General features: G+C 41.0%; 1 protein-coding gene and 1 long non-coding RNA gene across 51 annotated transcripts in view; one reads left to right on the forward strand and one right to left on the reverse strand.

Moving 5' to 3' along the window:
* SORBS2 (sorbin and SH3 domain containing 2) overlaps window positions 1-15356 on the reverse strand; it is a 226131-nt gene that overhangs the window by 118687 nt on the left and 92088 nt on the right. The window lies entirely within an intron of this gene.
* Window positions 1-15356, forward strand: part of LOC111560096 — a 268612-nt gene that overhangs the window by 95140 nt on the left and 158116 nt on the right. Inside the window, exon 3 of the long non-coding RNA XR_002741620.2 lies at window positions 9639-9757. This is a non-coding gene — a long non-coding RNA (uncharacterized LOC111560096). The remainder of the gene's footprint in view (window positions 1-9638; window positions 9758-15356) is intronic.

Here is a 15356-nt window from a genome sequence, read left to right on the forward strand (position 1 = left end):
TATTTTAGAAAAATCCTCAGAACATATGGTGTTTATATCTATCTTACTACTCCTTTTCCCAGCCAAAATGGATCAACACATACAAACAATCCCTCACCTGTGTTATCTTTCAATTATTTGTAATATAACATCACTGGGATTGATTCTAACAATGGACAATGATTGTCGTTACTTTGGGGGGGGGCATGTCTCAAGGATACATAACTGGATAAATTGTGATTCTTGGTTCATGACAAAGCCTTATCATAGGTCCATGTGTCTCTTCTTCTCTCTCTTCCTCCCTTTCCCCTGAATACCTACACACCTGCCGTCTAAAGCAAGAGATAGGCTTGGATAGGAACCTGCATCTAACCAGATGGTCTGGGCCACTGTTTCATCTTTTACTTCCCCATACCTCAAGTAGCGGTCATTCTGAATTCCGTGTGGGTCATTCTCTTGCTTTCCTTTTTATGAGTTTCCTTGAACATATGCATCCTCTCTTTATTTTAGTTGTTTTTATCTTTATAATGATGTCACCATGCTGGATATAATTGTATTGCTAAAATTCATCTTTATTGTTGCCTGTTCCTATAGCGTGCTCATTGTGCCTCCTGTACAATATTCTATTGTGTGAATATACCAGTTTGCATGTTGACTTTCTTGTTCAGGACATTTGGGTTGCTGCTAGATTTTGCTGTTTTGCTATTCTGAATAGTGCTGCCATGAATATTTATGTACATGTTTCTTATTGCTTTGCTTATTAATTGCTTGCCAGAGAACTTACATGGTAATAATAGCTTTTAAGTGCTTTCTGTGTGCCAGGAACTATTCTAAGTGTATTTACATATATATTAATTCACTTGAGGCTCACAACAGCCAGATGAGGAAAATACTGTTGTTATTTTACTGATTAAAAAAAAAAAATGAAAACTCAGAGAAGTTAAGAAACCTGCCCAAGATCACACAGCAATTAAGTAGCAGAGTCAGGCTTGGGAATCCGGGCGGTTTGGCTTCAGAATTTATGTTCTTAAACACTGCACTAGAATGTCTTTCTTAGATCTAAGAATCTGAAGGATTACAGCAGTTTATAAATATGTAACTTAGGTATTGACCAAAATGTCAGTCCAGGACCACTATAATGTGGATCCATCAATGTGTAGCATAACCTGTAATGAGCAATACTGAAAATTCTCGTGCATGTTATCACTACCCTAAAACATAGCGCGTATACACTTCCTCGTATGTTTTTTTTTTATCATAGGCATAAGCTTCTTTGTGAAACTGTTTCAAGGAGAGGATCACTGTGCCGTTTTTGTTTTTGTTTCTGTTTTTTTAAGTAATCTCTACACCCAGCACGGGGGCTTGAACTCACTACCCCAATGAAAAGCTGCACACTCTTGAGCCAGCCAAGTGCCCCTAGGATATTCGATGCTGCAGATACACCTCCACACCAGTGGTGGCACTTCTCTGAGGCATTTCCTGCAGACATCCCCGAGCGCATCATTCCAGATCACAGTCCTACCATGCTCCAGGCCTATCTTCATTCCCTTTGAAGGAGCACCAGCTTTTTCTATGTCTTTGTGCTAAGGGCACAATCTGGGCCCTGGGGGGCTCTCACATGATCAGATAATGAGTTTAAGGCAGAGGTGACTTGGATTCTTGATTTTCAGGGGAAGAGATGCTCTTAGATCAAGAGCAAAAATGCTCATCAGGGGGCATCCGGGTGGCTCAGTCGGTTAAGCGTCCGACTTCGGCTCGGGTCATGATCTCACAGTCCGTGAGTTCGAGCCCCGCGTCGGGCTCTGTGCTGACAGCTCAGAGCCTGGAGCCTGTTTCGGTCTGTGTCTCCCTCTCTCTCTGACCCTCCCCCGTTCATGCTCTGCCTCTCCCTGTCTCAAAAATAAATAACATGTTAAAAAAAAAATTAAAAAAAAAATGCTCATCAGTCAGTAAAGCAGCACCCTCAAAAACGTACGGAAGTTGTGGCAAACATCGGTCATGTCATTCCTAAGGCTTCTATTTGTTACTACCTAACCACTCGTAGTCAAAACATTTAGTCCAGAAACTCTATTGTCATAGATACAGGTAAAATATAAAGACAGGAAGCACAGACGGCATTTGTTTATTTTGTGAGCACCGAAGCCATCATCAGGGCCACCCTTCGTGGCTCCATTTATTTCTTGTTCATCCTGATTCTGAAGGTTTAGTCTCAAGAGGAAGAAGAATGAGCCATCAGTTGGATGAGTCATATTTTTGTTATAATCACAGGAACATTCAAAAATGAAATCATTTAATTCAGCCGAACGAACCTTATAAAAAGTAAATTACTTCATATACATTTGGCAAAAGACTAATTAGCTATTTTGAGCTCTTCCTGGAATTATCTTGCCCATTTTCTCCACCCTCCGTGACTCCCGCTTCCAGCTCTCTCCTGGCCCAGTGCTTTCCTGGTCGTGTTAATGAAAAAGAAAGGAGGAAGAAACATGTGGTTTTGACGACCTTCAAATCATGAAGGCAAAGGGGGAAGAGGCCCCACAACCAGTCATCTTTGAAAAGTGAGCATCTTTGGACGATACAAATATTTTCGAGACATTTTAATATTATCTTTGTCATTGCTTTTACATACTCTGAATTAGAACATTATTTCTGGATTTCCCATCTTTAGCTGTATCTGTATTGGCTTCTGTGTGCGTGTAGATGTATATATCTCTCCCCCTTTTCTCTTTCTCTCCAGGCAGATTTTCCAATATGTATCAACACATAAAAGTCAACGCTGATTACATATACTTGAATTCCTCTTCTATCATTTGTCAAAAATTTCAATTCAGTTCTTGTGAGCCAAAGAGCTCTCCAGCAGTTTTTAATTTTTATTTTATTTATTTATTTATTTATTTTAAAATTTTTTTAATGTTTTATTTATTTTTGAGACAGAGAGAGACAGAGCATGAACGGGGGAGGGGCAGAGAGAGAGGGAGACACAGAATCGGAAGCAGGCTCCAGGCTCTGAGCCATCAGCCCAGAGCCCGACGCGGGGCTCGAACTCCCGGACCACGAGATCGTGACCCGGCTGAAGTCGGACGCTTAACCGACTGAGCCACCCAGGCGCCCCTAATTTTTATTTTTAAAAAAGGGCACTAAGTTGACAACAAGGGAGCTTACATTTTGTTAAAACTAAATGGGAGGTTTCAAAGAAAGACTAATCTTTGGTATTAGGGTCAGGATAATTACTAGCGACTTTTTTTCTCCAATGTTCTAAGGGTTTGTGAAGCATTTTTATTATTTTAAAACTACAGTGAAAACAAGCATATAAGTAAATTGCAGCATACCCACACACTTGCATTTGAGAGAAGATAGCCCTGTGCATGGCAGAAAAATTGACCTACTTATTCCCTGGTGTAAACATTCATGCTCCCTTTAACGTCTTGGATTACCTTGTTGAAACTTGTTTTCAAAGTTTACCTCAAGCTCTCTATCGCCCGGCACCCTGGCTCAATCACCCACAGCGTTGCCTGTATTTCTGGAGCCTTACCACATGAGCCATTCGTGTGAAATATACGCTGAGATACAAACTCGCGCAGCATTCTGATGTGATTGCCGTTTTATTTAACTTTTCAGATGCATTGCCTTTCTAGCTACATTTTAAGTACCTTGAGGGGGAGAGACAAAGTCACTTAAAGTTTTTGGCTTCAGTTGCCTCATCTGTAAGACGAGTGGGACTAGACCTTTCTTTATTGACTCTAGCATGCTGTGACTCTGGTTCCCAGGACTCAAAGTCACCATGATGCTTTTTTTTTTAGCTTTGCTTCCACAAAACTCTCGTTAGCCCAGAGATCCGAAAACCTAAACTAGAAGCCACAGAGCAATCGCTCAGGCTTCTGGAGGCATTATTATTCCTCATCCTGAGTTGTAAGACAGCAACATGTGAGTGGTCCAATGAAGAGTTCAGACTCATTACTTCCGTCATTTTTTTGTTAAATAGGCAAAAAAGGATTTTTTCTATTGCTCATGGAGTGTCTGAGTATTTTTTTTTATTTTAGATCTAAAATATAGATAGGTTTAGATCTGTATTTTATTTATTTATTTATTTATTTATTTATTTATTTATTTATTTATTATTTATTTATTTAATATGAAATTTATCGTCAGATTGGTTTCCAAACAACACCCAGTGCTCATCCCAACAGGTGCCCTCCTCGGTGCCCATCACCCACCCTCCCCTCCCTCCCACCCCCCCATCAACCCTCAGTTTGTTCTCTGTTTTTAAGAGTCTCTTAGGGTTTGGCTCCCTCCCTCTCTTTTTTTTTTTTTCCTTCCCCTCCCCCAGGGTCTTCTGTTAAGTTTCTCAGGATCCACATAAGAGTGAAAACATTTATTTACCCCAAATTTTCAAGATGGGTTGAATAGGCTTTCTGCTGCATTTACCACTTAAGTTCTTTCCCACATTATGACACGATGCCTCTACGTGTATTATGCTTGTTAGTGTCCCACACTGAATCGTTTTTTCTTTTTCTCTTTGTGTTCTGTGCACGTTACACAGCTGCTTTACACAGCCCCCATTTTTCCAGGTGAGGAACTTGACTTGTGTGTTAGCGGTGGCTGCTACCGGCCGACGTGAGCACTGGCCAGTCTGCTGCCCATACTGTTTGGGACATCAGGGGACACACTGCTAGTGGAGATGTGTGTAGACGGTGCCGCCCGGTGGGGCACAGAGAAACCAAGTCCTTTGGGTGAACGTTGCTAGGCCTTCGCGAGGCCCCAGACCGAGTCCTCGCTCCATTAGCGAATTGCAAATCAATATGTCCAAAACATAATAAGGATCCTACTGATTAGATATTTGGGATTATGTTAACACCGGTTTGATACCTTCTACAATTAAGATCGAATTGCGTAACTGATCTAGCCAACTTTTTAGTATAGGTGTTTTGTTTCTCAAGTTTGACTAGAGAAATTTGTAGAACGTTATAGGTCTCACCAGTGTTTCAGTTCACACAGACTCTTGCCGTATGGCATCACCCAAGTGAGTTCTGAGGGACAAAAAACCCTACAGAAATTGCAGAGCCGGGGAAGCCTGTCTTTGGGCTCCTCCCACCCTCTCCGTGTTTTCCCCTCCCATCATCTCTTTGCATTATTTATTTTTTTTTTTGAACACAACTGGATCTACACTCTGGAGCACTTCTTACCATCTCTCTCTTACGTGTTTATTATCTCTTTTCCACCATAAGAATGTCAGCAAAGTTCCCAAACTTATTTGGGGTTCAGGTGACCGTACTTTAGGCAGTCACAGAGTAAGATATGAATATGCTTGAAGGAGGGGCTATAGAACCTAAATTAGAGCTATTTGAAGATCCCTACATTTCTCTCTCAAGTCCTGACCTGTCCTCCAAATTCCAGACTTGGAATGTGAACTGCCTACCCACACTTGGACGTGGCCAGTGTCCACCGGGGGCCCTTCAGTCACCCTGGCCCCTCCACTGCCCCCTCTCCTACCCTTTCCTGCAGCATGTCACTTCTCTGCAAACATCACCATTTCTGTTGCCCAGGCCAACCCATAGCCAAGCGACAGGATACAGCTCGTTTTTCTCTTGCATTTACGAGCAAATCCTACTATCTCTGCCTTCAGACTGTATCCAGAATCCAAATCCTCCTCATCACCTTCTCTACTAACACCTTCAACCTGAATTTAAGTCTGAACTATTCCAGTAGCCTTACGACTGGTCTCCCTTCGTCCACTCACACTCTATTCCCTAAGGACTGAGAATGAAGTCTCCAAAATCTGAGAGCGAGCACTCACCCACCTGTTCAAAACCCTTCCATGGCTTCCCATCTCCCATCCTTACCATGGTCTGCAGGGTTCTCCATGCCCTGGGCCCTCATGATACTCCTGGCTTCATTGCTACCACCCACCCTCCATGCTCCCCCGCCCCAGGCTTGCTGACCATCTCACCGCTTCTGGGACATGCCAAGCCCACAGCGATCCCACAGTCTCTGCCACTGCTTGGGACCCTGCCTCTATGAATCCCTTTGGTTCTCGAGGTCTGTGCTCAAATGCCACTTTCTCAGAGACACCTGCCATAACCCCCCCTCCGCCCATGTATATAATGCCCGCCTCAGTATTTCCTTTACCCTTCGAAAGTTTTTTGTCCTCAGAGCACTTCTCACCATCTCTCACCTTACATGTTTATTATCTCTTTCCCACCATGAGAATGTAAGCTCAGAAAACCAGGACCATTATGGGGAGAATGTGATTCAGAGTCAGGAAATTCAGTCATGGGGTGGAGCCTACAGAGATCCCACCTGCACAATGGCATCTTGTGGCCCCACACAGGGTAGTTAGGGGAAAGGATGAATATTACAGATGACTAAAGTCAATATATTTTTTTTCCCTTAGGAAATCCAGACAGGTAGTCACCTTTACCAACTTTTACCACTTAGGCAGCTTTATCCACTTTAGCCCTTAGGCGGCTGTGGAAACCTAGCCGCTGTGGACGAGAGCACAAAAGAAAATCAAAGAGTGGAACAAGTCAGTGCTTTATAACTTGAACAATAGAAACTATAATCATCACTTGCCAATTGCTCCCCTTTCATTCTATTTCAGCATTACATAAATTAATATTGCCACATGTTCATACTAAACACCATTATTTGCCTTTGTTGTATTCTCATGTGAAACTAGACAGACATCATGATCAGACTTTGGACTCTGATCATGGGCATTGATTGCAAACAGTGCTGACGTAAGTCCGTGAAATTTGGAGTCACCACCACTACTCAGGATCTGAATTTTCAATCCTGTAAATGTGACCGAACAGCTGCCACCTCTCCTAGGTATAACGAAAAGGTTACTTTCTTGGTGGTAACAGGTTTCCCTACTTAGTTGTAGGCGTGGCTGATTTCCTATGTTGCATTTAATTTCCTTTAGTTTTGTTAAGATTTTGAATAATGAGGTACTGCCTTGCGCAATTAACACATGCATTTGAACGATTTGTCTTCGATTTCTTTCCAGAATAGTGTTCCAAATCATCAGAGGAGCCAGCAGATTGGAGTGTAGGATATTTCTGAGCAGGGTCTTACAGTAAATCTCAAAGCATGCCACCGGTCTGCTAGCTAGCCTCTGACGCTACAGTTGGTCTACACTTGACTTTTACCAAAACACTGAGCTGACGGAGTGCAGAGTAACGGCAGGTTGAGCAAACTTAATGTTTCTCTCTCCCTATTTAAATTTGCTTTAGGCTCTTTTCTATCTCGTCAGCACCCAGAACTTGTAAACTAAAATTTGCACAGAAGTAATTTCAAACAGCTGTAACTACTGTAGCTCCGCCCCCTCCTTATCTGTGTGTTGCTTTCCCTCAATTCAGTTACAGGCTCCACCGCCTTCTGGAAGCAGGTGTCCCTCCTTGTGACGTAGCCTCTGGTCAATAGTCGCCTAATGTTACGTCACAGGCCTGCGTCATTCTCCTCACTTCGTCTCGTTGGGTGGGCATTTTCTCATCTGACCTCAGCCCCAGAAGGGTGAGTGCAGGACAATAAGATATTTTGAGAGAGAGAGAGAGAGAGAGAGACCACATTCACATACCTTTTATTACAATAGGTTGTTATAACTGTTCTATTTTATGACTGTTGTTAATTTCTTTCTGTGCCTCATTTAGAAATGAAACTTTATCATAGATGTGTACATACAGGAAAAAATATAGTATATATAAGGTTGGGGACTGTCTGCGGTTTCAGGCATCCACGGGAGGTCTGGGATGGTGTCCCCTGAGGATGAGGGGGGAATGTCTGTAATGCCATCTTGCTGTCTCTGTGTCGCAAATCATTTTAAACTTTCACTTAGAAGTCATTTTCAGAGCACATGACTCCATGAAAAGATAAGGAATTGCGGTTTGGGACCACAATTTAAAGGCTTGTAAATCATCATTTAAAAAATAATCTGCTTTACAGTGGCGTTTTTCATGGTGGGTTTTAGGAGATTATCAGTGTTTTCTAGTATATCTACAAGAGTGTGTTTGCCAATAAAAACACATTTATTTTACTTAACCATTAGCTTTATACCACTTTTGGAAAGCATGCCTACCTAATTTGAGAGAGCGATACTAAGAGTAAAAGGGGGTGTCATGAATATTTATGCTGACTTCACAGGGATAAAGAGGGATTATCCCAGGCAATAATCCAAAACGGGGATGCTTTAACAAAATTCATTCTGTTTTAATACTAACTTAGTCTCTAGCAATTTACAGCTTTTCTCTCCAAGAAATATTCCTGCATTCTGAGAAAGAGATAACAAAGTTGTGAAAAGGCATGTAACAAGGTCAAAGGGACAGATGTAAAACAAAATAATGTAACTTTTCAGGTTAAGGAAGAAAAATTTTAAATTAAATGCAAAAAAATGAAGGCAGAAAAAATGGGACTGACATTTTCAAATCAGAAAAAGCGTTGGTAACGTTAACTACTTTTTTCCTAAGCCCTAATTTACCAGGATTAAAAGGCACTCCATTGAATTTAAAAACAATGTTTTTCATAACAGTAGATTAAAAACGATTTTATTTAATGAGTAGGAAATTTCCGGGCTCAACAATTTAAAATGCAAAAGATGGAAAATGTAGACAGAATCAAAATCCTTGGGAAGTATGCATGAGTGACAGCTTCATTCATGTTTCCCTCTCTTGGCTATGAATGGATTAAGGACACAGCTCAGAGGTAATAAATGAAAACTATCTAAGTGCTCAATAGATAAATGACAAATACTAACTGCTCAGTAAATGTTTCTGGGATATGTAATAGAATATTTTTTTTTTTAAAGACTAGTCATGTTCACTCTACCACGTCCTATAATGCAAGTGCTGAAGAATACTGAGCAAACCAAAAGTCCATTATGTTTCTTTAGTCTGCTCAAAGTGAGGTTGCGTTTCTGTATGCAAAACACCAGCCAGAGACCTAAAAGAAAGCAGTCTTCTTCCTCTTCAGAATAAATAGAAACAGACACGATTTCTCTATCATCAGGAGATTTTGTAGAAAAAGTATTTCAGGACTAATGTTATGATCCAACTTATGGGCTCTTGTCAAGAACCGTAGGTAGCATCACCTTCTGCCTTGTTTCCTGACGGAGCGATGGGACTGGTACCTGATAATGTCTACTGCGGGGACAGGCTAGTTGGTGATCCAGAGCGCAGACTTTGGGCCCAATCCAACTGGGTTAAAAGCTCATTCTACCATATCCACATGGATAACTTCAGGCAACATATCCTCTCTCTGAACCTACGAAGTTTCTTCCTCTATAAATAGGGATAACAATGGTGCCAACCTCCTAGAGTTGTTGAAGGAGCCAATGATTAATATGCACAAAGCACTTAGCAGTAGGTCTGGCATATAATGCCACAAATGTTACTACTACTGCTATTAAAAAGTCAGTGTTCCTTTGATGGTGATACTTGTGACTAGTGGCTGCATGATTTCAGATAGGGTTCCCTTTCTTGCCGGGGGTCATTTGTTCAGATGAATTCTCTAGTCAGGTCTCCTCTTTTTATAAACTAATTATTTTAGAAATGTACTAAATCTTGGTTTGAAGACATGACATAAATCCTTCTAAACTCACATTTGTCTCTTTCCCGCACAGATGGCTGAGTAGAATCTGTGTTGATTGCACCTTTATTTTGTACATTAAGGCTCTAAGAACAGCGGCTTCCTGAGACTGACTGGGAAACTGTTTTGATTGACGGGTCTCACCAGCACACCAGACCGTGCAGGCAGATAAGAAGCCCCCTGGGAGAAGATATCAGGGAAGGTAAGGATGCCATGATCCCTTTATATGAGAGAGCTGAGAAACTGGCTCTGGGAAGGGGGAACTGCAGAGCAGCAAAATGATCTTGATTACTAGTGACATTTAATTGCAATTAGGTTTTTAACAACAGCGAAAAAAGATTATAAAACTCTTCGGTTTCTTTCACATCAAACTGCCCGTGCTTGGAATATTGTCGTGTGCGTTCTTCCCGCAACACCATCAAAAACAGGTTCACTGTATTTGCAACATACTGAGAAGAGTTAATGGCCAGTGCAGGAGTTCTCCTGGCTTCAGAGTTCAAAGTTATCTGCTCCCAGATTCAGCCACACAAATTATTCCCTGAGAGTAATCTTCAGTGAGTTGCTAGGAGATGACCGGTTTATGTTTTTCCTTTGATTATAGGGCATAACCGCCCCACTGTCAAAATGCCAAAAGTTTAAAAAAAAAAAAAAAAGGCAGTGATTGCTTAAGAATAATGTTTTCCTGTTACTTGCAGTGAGGTATTGAAACCTGGACTATTTTGCATTCAAGGAGATCAAGGGAGCCAAAAAGATCTATGCGGTATAAGAATTGTTATCTGAGGGGCGACTGGGTGGCTCAGTCAGTTGAGCGTCTGACTTCAGCTCAGGTCATGATCTCGCAATTGGTGAGTTCAAGTCCTGGGTCGGGCTCTGTGCTGATGCTGACAGCTCAGAGCCTGGAGCCTGCTTCGGATTCTGTGTCTCCCTCTCTCTCTGCCCCTCCCCCGCTTGTGCTCCCTCTCTCTCTCTCTCAAAAATAAATAAACATTAAAAAAGAAAAGAATTGTTACTAAGACCAATTACATGTCAATGGTAGTCAGCACGTGACCAATGCTTCCTACATATTTGTGTAATCAAACCAAGTCATGAGTTTTTAGCAGTTTCTTAAAAAATAGTATTATGCATAGGTATGGTGAATGGCTTATGGTTTAAAGGAAGTGCTCACACATATTGGTAGGCACCTGGCATGGGTCAAAAGAGGTAAAGGGCCAGCAACGGAGGAGTTTAATTAAGCTCAAACCTCTGGATAGAGGTAAGATGAAAAGAGAAAAGACTGTAACTCTTCTGGCCCCAACACCAGGGCTCATTTTGTTATGCCATACCGTCTCCTGGACATACAGTTATGTGATATGTAATTGTGTTTCTGTGATAGCCAATATAGTGATTAAAAGTGACCACCCGGTTTTAACTAATAACTACTTACTGGCTGTGTGAATTGGACTGAATTACTTACATCCTCTGTGCCTCAGTTTCCATTCCTATAAAATGGGGGAAAATAATAGTGTATACTTCTTAGGATCAATGTAGGAATTGACCTGTATAATTACAGTGAAATAATATACGTAATATACTTAGAAAATATGATTCTTAGCAAAGTGCCTGATACGCAAAAATGTTTAAGGGGCCATAAGATAAGCTATCATTTTCACTAGGATTATTAGTATTTTTAACATTATTTTACTGCATCCTGAACAAGTTTAACACCACCTGAGAGCCTGAGGATCAGGTATATGAAACCTGAAAAAGTTGAGAAGCCACAGGTTTAGATAAATAGGGGAAATGAACAAAAGCAGGAAAAACTCAAGGAAGCAAAGAGAAAGCTGAGGTTTTCTTAAGTCTGCTTAGTTGTGAGGTTTTCTTAAGTCTGTTAGTTGTGGGTTACCACCCTATTCTCAATAATTTGGTGTATATGCGCCTCAGGCTGCCTAAGGCTGGCCACTTATTAAGCAGATCCTGTGAGCAAGGGCATCTATGTTTATGACACTTGAACCTCGTGTTTGCCTGGGTGTTGAGCAACAGAATGTACAGACCTCTGGGATTTGGGAGCTCCAGGTTCTGGTCGCTAACTGGGTGGGTGTCCTCAGGGATCTTTCTGCCTTTGTGGACTTCCATTTCCTCATTTGCAAATGAGGTAGTTGGACATTGTCTCTTTGATCTCCACATTTTTGTAATTTTATGATCTGTCTTTATAAGAGCCGTGTCTGCTCTAGTTTCCTTTGCAGGTGAGCTCTGGGCAAATCTGTCACGTGGGAACCCAGAGTTGCAAATCAGAAACAGTTAGATGACCTCCTTTTGCTCTATAAACGAGTAATACGCTCCATAAATGGATTATCAGATCCTGTTAAATAGCAAGAGCGCCCAATGACTCTAAAATAGAATCTGGTTCACAATAAAACAGCTTATCTGTTGCCTATTGTGTAAAGCAAAGTGTGCGATAGAGTTGTTTAAATGGTGCACTTAAAAAACTGCCCCGGCAAATCACTTTCTTCGAGAGAGGTTACCAAGAAAAATGCCAAAGGAAAATTCAGTGTTTCTGGTTTGGAGAAGCAGCAGGTGCGAGTCACAGCTCTGGTACTAAATCGAGAAGGCTCTGAGGAGAATGACGTCAACAGACTTGCCGGTATTATTTTTATGGAGACTCTCAAACCACCATGAACGGTACACTGTAATCAATTATTAAATGTGATCCAGGGTAGGGCAGTCTATGCTAACACAATTCAGATTCGTTTTTCTCTCCAGCATTCTGTTATCAGTTATGTGATATATAGAGTAACAGTTAATAAGGATCAGTTTCTGCAACTCCATCCTGCAACCTACTTTTTTATTGTAAATAAACCAGATGAGGGGGAAAAAAGGCAAAGGGAGAAAGTGCCATGTTTCAAGCCATTTGTCTTGGTATTTTAGCGACAAGCTTAATCTAATTAATTGTATTTGGCGCTGACTAGCTTGGCATAAGGTGTTAGCTTTCAGCTGCAAATGAGTAGCGCTTGACAAGGTGAGAAATCCTCCTTTGATTGTGAAATCATCCAAGATGCATTTCTAATCTCTTTTGAAAATGAAAGCCCTAGGACTACGTGATTAAAACAAAAACCAAAAACCCCAAATCCCTTCTTATACCTAACAGCTGAGCTCTGGAGTGGAGGACGATAGCCTGGTCACTACACATGGCAGAGAGAGTTGTCCCCACATACTCAACCTTCTTACCTTGTACGAGAAGTTTTAACCGGGCACATGGCTTTGGCCAGACAAAGACGACATTTCTGTTTCCCTTGCTTTGCTATCAAATTTTGGTTGGTGAGTTTGAGAGGAAATGATGTGTGTGCCCTCCAAGGAGCCGTGGCCTTAAAGGGAAAGGACATTCCAACTACTTTCCCCTTTTCTCCTCTCTGGGGAGAGGTGTTAGGCTCTGGAACAGCCATCTTGAACATAAAAGGGAAGCCGTGTGTTGAGTGGGGAGGAAGGAGCCTAGGTGTCTGATAATTATGGACCTACCCCTCTTGTGTTACCAATTTGTGCTTTTACATGAGTGGGCAATAAATATCTCTCGTTTAAGCCTCTACTGCTTTTGGATCTCTGTAACAGGCCTGAGCTTTTATCCCAATGAATGGACTGGACACTTGGAATCCAACACGTTATAATAATCTCATTCAATTTATGCATAGTTACAAGGAGAATTTTTGGTAAATTTTATTTTCCTTCTGCCACATGTTGAAATGTTGGCTAGTAAACATATTCCTGGTGGCACCATACCCCTGTGCTGCTTTTGAAGATCTAATTTCCTCCCTCCACCCCTCCCTCTCTCCTTTCCTTCCTTCCTTCCTTCCTTCCTTCCTTCCTTCCTTCCTTCCTTCCTTCCTTCCTTCCTTCCTTCCTTGAATGCTTTATCATCTCCACTGGACTACAAATTCCTTGACAAGAACAAGACATACATTCCGCGTTCTGTAGTTTGCTATCCCAAAGACTAAACACAGAGTTTTACACATTGCAACAGTCCTTGCTGAGGCTTTGTTCAAGAAGTACTCAAAAGACATGCACAGAGCTGCGTTAGTTTTTAACATCACCATGCATTTAACCGAATTCCTGAAATGAACAATTTGAAAACAAGTGCCTAAATTATGTGTAAAATTTGATTTCTAAGTTTCCAGGCAGACCTTGTTAATCACTAATGATAACAATACATTTAAAGAGACATTTCAGTAGAGTTTAAAATGATTCAGTAGCTCAAGAAAGAGCCTTAGGCACAACGAACAGTAATATGATATTAATAAGATGGAATTTGTAAATCTGTAAAGCCTTTAAATATAAAGCACCCAAAGCCCAATATTTATCCCCTTATTGATAATTTCTGGTAAAAATTAACTGAAGGTTGAGGGAGTCCAAGCCATAAAAGATGAAATATCCATGGAATGGGTTACAGGGAACAAAATTATTTATTCTGTAGTTTAGAAAATAAATTGGCAAAAAAAGGCTTAAATTCCTCATTTTGCCTGAGTTGATACCAGTAGATTCTGGTTATTCACATATAATGTAAACTTTTTTACCAATGAGAGAATTGCTATAACCAGTTGTTGAGTCAAATTGTATTTTACTTTGTATATAATACATTGTGTGTATAATGCCTTTTGTCTTTACAACGCAGAAACAGGGACAATGTTAGCATTCCTAGACATTTTCTAAAAAAATTCCAGAAGTATATCTCTGTCAAAAAAAGGCAAAAGCTCCCTTGTATCGAAGAGGGTGGGCCCGGCTTGCAGGTGTTCCTTGCCAACCCACCTTAGGAGAAAACTGTACTGGGTGCCGGAAGACATTTTGTTTATTATCCTTTGATTTTGAGACCTGGAGAATATGTTTCCTGTGTTTTTGAAAGATAGTTACAGTATCATCTCAAAGAATGAATTACTATTTTTTCACCGTGGAGCTGTCAATAAATCTGTCCCTTGGAATGAGGCATTGTGGGATGAGGAACATGGAATCAGGCTTTAAAGGCTCTTCAGATTCTGAACTGAAATGATATCACCAAAAAAAAAAAAAAAAAAAAAAGAAGGGGGGAAGCATGTGAGGTGATGGATGTGTTAATTAACTCTGTGGGGGAATCCTTTCACAGTGTGTGCATCAAATCGTCATGTTGTATGCTTTAAATATCTCATAATTTTATTTGTCAGTTATACCTCAGTGAAGCTGGGGAGGGGGAAAAAAAAAGCTTAGACTTCAGCCAAGGTTTCCAACATCTACTCATCCATGTGACCGGAGGCATGTCACTTTGTCTACCCTGGCTTCCATTTTCTCCCCTTTGCCATGGGAATGGTGCTAAACGTCCTGGTCTGTCTACCTCATGACATCAGTCAGGCTAATAAGAGACAGTCTAGAACAAAATACACCTTGAACCAAAAAATGAATTGCAATAAAAACCAACTTCCTAATTCTCCTGCTCTTTAAGTGTGATGGGGACATTCGATGTGTTATCTTTTTGTAGACAAGAACACTGTGGTGATTGACTTTCTGTAAGAATACAGCACAGGTTAGCAGCGAAGTCTTCTGAAGCGTGTGTAAGCAAATTCTGGAGCAGCCAGTAAAAGACAGAACTCTGTTTTCTCACATTCACATGGAATTTCGATCCAGACGCGAAATGTAAATGAGGTTGGGAGGCAAACGCTATGGAGCAAGAATTTTTTTGGTGTAACCAGAAGATGAACCCTAGACCACAGTTTCAAAGAAGCCAAATACTTTACTGTAAAGTAGAATAAGAAAATGCCAGATCTTTATGCAAGAGCAAAAGAGTTTGTGTTTAAAAATGCTGTGGA

Source organism: Felis catus, chromosome B1 (assembly GCF_018350175.1).
Source record: "Felis catus isolate Fca126 chromosome B1, F.catus_Fca126_mat1.0, whole genome shotgun sequence".
Classification (NCBI taxonomy): domain Eukaryota; kingdom Metazoa; phylum Chordata; class Mammalia; order Carnivora; family Felidae; genus Felis; species Felis catus.